The 4,917-nt window shown below is 39.3% G+C and overlaps 1 pseudogene; it reads left to right on the forward strand.

Moving 5' to 3' along the window:
* Positions 1-2,701: 2,701 nt before the first annotated feature.
* Positions 2,702-3,176, forward strand: LOC129491598 (coiled-coil-helix-coiled-coil-helix domain-containing protein 2-like; annotated as a pseudogene).
* The last annotated feature ends 1,741 nt before the right edge of the window (positions 3,177-4,917 follow it).

Raw genomic sequence — 4,917 nt, forward strand, 5'->3', positions numbered from 1 at the left:
TTTCTTTGTGTTCTGATGTTCACATTCTCAGGGCTCTGTCCTTGTCCATTTCCTCTTCTCATTCTGCAGTCTCTTTGGATGACTCCTCTCATTCTTGGGGCTTCAGTTACACATTTGTTACTTTAATATGGATTTTCCTCTTTTGCTTCAGGGTCATATATCAAACTTATAATGGAAATATCCACTTGGAAGTTCCAAAATTATCTCAAATTCCCAACTATCTTTTTTCCTGTATTCTTTGTCCATTTGGTCAAGCTAGAAGTATGGTTGTCATCCTAATCACCTACCTGTTCCTTAACCCTACCTGCTCAATGTAGGCCTGTCAATTCCTGTCAACTCTACAACCCTCGATCTTACTACTATCTGTAACACTACTGCTATTATCTTATTTGAGGCCACCATTGCCTCATCTGAGTTAATACAAGAGCCTCTTTATTGTCTTCCCTTCAATCCATTTTTCGCACTGTGGCCAAAGCAAACTTTCTAAAATACCACTAATATATTTTAAACTTCTGCTTAAAGTCTTCCATGACTGGGATACACTCAGGATACAATATCAGTTTCTCAGAGTTTCCTAGAAAGCCCTTCATGATCTGACTCTTACATATGATTCCAGGCCCACCCCTTTTACATCTGTCCCTCACAGTAAGCTCAGTCATTTAAAAATATTTCACTCTCTTCTTCGCACCTCGCATCTTTTTCTCAGGGTCTCTGCACATTCTACCTTTGTCTGTCTAACTCTGGTCTGTCCTTCAGGACTCAGTTCTGAAGTCATGTCCTGCAGGAAGCCTGCCCCTATTCCCATCTCAACCATGGCTGGATCTACCTCTCCATACGTTTCCATAGCACCCCTGTGGTGGTGCCGAACCTTCTTTACTGTGGCTGGTTGCCTCTCTCTCATACCCTCTAGATTATGAGTTGCTGAGAATAGGAACAATCTTTTATCTGTCATTATATCTCCAGCCGCAGTGCCTGAAGTATCTCCACACAGTGCCTGAAGTAGGGCATGTATTCAATAAATATTCTTGAAATAATGCCTAATAAATAATGAATAGAGGACCATCTATTCCAGTGTTTCTGAACCATTGTTTTCATTATTGTTCTGCTAAAGAACAAAATTTAATTTAATTTAAAGTTTCCTTATGGAGAGAAATTAAATACCAACGGGTGGACAACTCCTTTGCAGATGAGTTGGTAGAGCTCAGCAGAGCCCAGAGCAACAGGGTACATTACTTGAAGACCTCAAAGGTCTTGTCAAGAGCTAGTAGAGCAGACAGAGGCACTGAAAGCCTTAACTTTATGGCAGGCTTTGGCCAGTAAACAAAAACACATGTGCTTTGAAATGGTTATCTTTCTAATATCATGAGAAAAAAATAGCAAATTTAAGTTATTTTTGTTGCACTCTGATTTGCTATTCATTTGGTTTTTCTGTACAAATTCATTATTGTTTCTAGATTTTTGTATGACATGATGATAAACAATGAAATTGGCTTATAGTCTCAAAAAAAAGGAATAAGATTTTGTTGGATAGGGTTGAGCTTTGGAGGGCTATAAGCAATTGTAACATCTAAGATTTTTTTGTACTCCTAAGAACCATTCCCCAATGGGACAATATTATTTTCTTTGAGAATGTAGGTCTATCAGTATTGCTTTTTGCTCTGAGAGATTGAATAAGAAGCTCGTAGCTCATCTGTGGGAACAACATTGATAGCCATTATAGAATGTGTTTTCTGAATAGGTTTGTGGCCAATGAAATTAAAGACCTATTTTAAAATGTGTAAAATTTTTTTAAACCTCTTTTTCCTGCCAGATTTATACTCAAGGTATCTTAGTCAGTTTAGGCTGTGATAGCAGAATTCCATAGACTGGGTGGTTTAAACAACACACATTTATTTCTCAGAGTTCCAGAAGCTGGGAAATCTAAGAGTAAGGAGATGGCAGATCTGTGTCTGGTGAGGGCCCTCCTCCTGGTTTGCAAGTGGCTGCCTTCTTCCCGTATCCTCACATGGTGAGAAATGGATCTCTTCTCTCTTCCTACTTTTATGAGGGCATTAATCCCATCATGAGGCCCCATCCCATGACCTAACCTAATTCTAATCAACTCCCAAAGACTCCACCTCCAAATACCATTACATTGGAGATTAGGATTTCAACATACGGATTTTGGTGGGGACACGGCATTCAGTCCAGAGCAAGGGGCTCACTCTCATTTGACTCAAACTGAACTGCTTAACAAAATAGGATGAATGACTCTAAATCAACTGAAAAGAGAAATGTTATTTTAATCATACACAATATTCATTTAAACAAGCTACAAGGTTTCTACCTAAAGTTAGCCTTCAGGGAGGAGGGATTTGCCTTGCAAATTGTCTCACATATTATGGGATACTTGTTGACTTCCTTTATGTTGAACAATTAGTTTAGGCCAAACTCTAGATTCTGATCTATTGCTTTATCTCTTTCAACCACTATACAAGCATAAGCAGTAGTATCTCTTGTTTTTCACACTCTTTAGTAAATGGTGTACCTAAAATTGCCAAAACAAAAGGCTAATCAAATACGTCTGTGATTTTACCAATGATAAATGTGGCATTAAAATTTTTTTTTCGGCTTTTCGTCTTCAGCTCTCCTTCTTCTCAGAAACCCCTGGGTTCTTCACAGATTTTCGCACATCCAGACGCGGAGCCACCCCGCACCTAGGATGCTAGGTGGAAGCCGAAGCCACACCTTCCACATGGCCCCTCTGGCCAGCCGGGCACCACAGATGAGAACTGCACACCGGCCCGCAGCAGCAGCTCCACCGCCAGCAGCAGCACCCTCTCTGCGGTTGGCTCTCCTGCTGCTGTGCCCCGGCAGCTAGGTCTGATGCCCAGATGGCAACCATGGCAGTTGACATGGCTGTGGGCTCTGCTGTGGGGCACACATTAGGTCATGCCATCACTGGAGGCTTCCATGGAGAAAGTAATGCTGAGCCTGCAAGGCCCGACATCACTTAACAGGAGCCTCAGGGAACCAAACCGGCACAGGGGCAGGCTTACTTATATGAGATAGAGCCATTTATGGAATATGCCCAGAACCTGAGTGACATAAATCTCTGTAAGAGTTTCGATGAGGTGCTGAAACAGTGCAGACTTGCAGATGAATTGGCCAAAGAAATGGAAAATTGGCTGTTATGACCAAGTTAGTTTAGTATAAAATATAATTGGTAGTGAAGATATAAAGTGTAAAACCATCAGTTAAACCCCTTCTGTGTCATTCATAGCTTCCTTGCTTCAGAATTGAAATAGAAGACAGTGTTCTTACTTTGCAGAATTTCATTAAGATGGGGTATACTTTGGGGCTGGGCAAAGGTTTGTGTGGCCTCCTTCTACCAGCTATTATGATTTTATTCTTTGTGAGTTAATTAGAATAAAGTGATTTTCTTCCAAAATTTTTGTTCCTGGAAACATCTTGTCATAATAATCCAAGCATGTGCATTCTCAAAGTTTTTAATATTTTCATCAAACTCCTTCACACTATTGTCGTTGCTGTTGTTGTTTGAGATGAAGTCTCACTCTGTCACCCCAGGCTGAAATGCAATGGCATGACATCGGCTCACTGCAACCTCCGCCTCCTGTGTTCAAGCAATTCTCCCACCTTAGCCTCCTGAGTAGCTGCGACTACAGGCGCATGCTACCATGTCTGGCTAATTTTTTGTATTTTTTTAGTAGAGATGGGGTTTCACCATGTTGGCAAGGCTGGTCTTGAACTCCTGACCTCAAGTGATTCACCCACCTCGGCCTTCCAAAGTGCTGGGATTACAGGCCTGAGCCACTGCACCCGGCCTCACTAACTATGAAGTTAAAGAAGCAGTGCTTCACAGTTAGATGATTTCCAGGCTTAATTCTTATTCATTCAATACATATTTATTGAGTCTACCAGGTGTCATTACATACTTTGTTCTGGGCCCTGGGAATATAATAGTCACAAAATCCCTCCATATATTTTAGTAGGGAGACAGATGATATATACAATAAATAAGCAATTATATAATGCTTAGAGTGTGATAGAGTAATAAGTGAAAAGTTAAAAAAAGGTCAAAAAAATAATGGAGGAGGGTGTTCAAAATCATCTACATTTGCCTTCAAATGAATCTAAATTGCGGTAAACTCATTTGATTTCTTAAGCTTCTGTTTGAATCCCCTCCCTCCTAATAGAGAATTATTCTCTTTCTAGTGGAATATTTTAGTTATTTTTAAATATGATTAATCTTGAGCATTGAACAAAAAAATTAAATATATGTATTCTTGAAAATTTCTAGACACAAGTTGGCCAAGAAACTTTTGGAGTAATCTTCTTACTGAGAAAATGGACATTGCTATTTATTCAAGGACATAGAGCAAGTGACAAAAGTAAGTGTATTGGCATGCTTAGACATACCAGCCTTCCAGTAAACATGGTGGATTTCTTCCCCATTCTATACCAGCCACAGTTAAGGAACAAACAAACAAACAAAAACCTTTTTCTACAAATGGACAGACTAGGGGATAATTTTGAACTTGCTCTTTATGTAACAATATTCTTTGACTCTCTGTACTTTCACCCAGAAACAAATTTTTACTTACTAGAGAGGTTTCATGGTATTAATTGATTATTCAGTAACTTTTAGAATAACCTGAATGTTTCATGAGTGTTCATTTTATAGCGTTAAAATGCCAATTTTTTAAATCAAATCAGCACATTCTTTGGTAAAGAACTGAGAAATCTGTTCTCAGAAATCATCGTTTCAGAGATTCCACAATTGACAAATATAGTCTTTTAGTTACTAGGTAGGTTATATTTTTGGTGTTCCCTAGGTTTTCCACTGCCTCGGACCTTCTGCAATGATGACAATAATAATAGTTTGTGATTCCACAAAAAACAAATCACTGCCAGTCT

This window comes from Symphalangus syndactylus, chromosome 10 (genome assembly GCF_028878055.3).
Source record: "Symphalangus syndactylus isolate Jambi chromosome 10, NHGRI_mSymSyn1-v2.1_pri, whole genome shotgun sequence".
NCBI classification, from domain to species: domain Eukaryota; kingdom Metazoa; phylum Chordata; class Mammalia; order Primates; family Hylobatidae; genus Symphalangus; species Symphalangus syndactylus.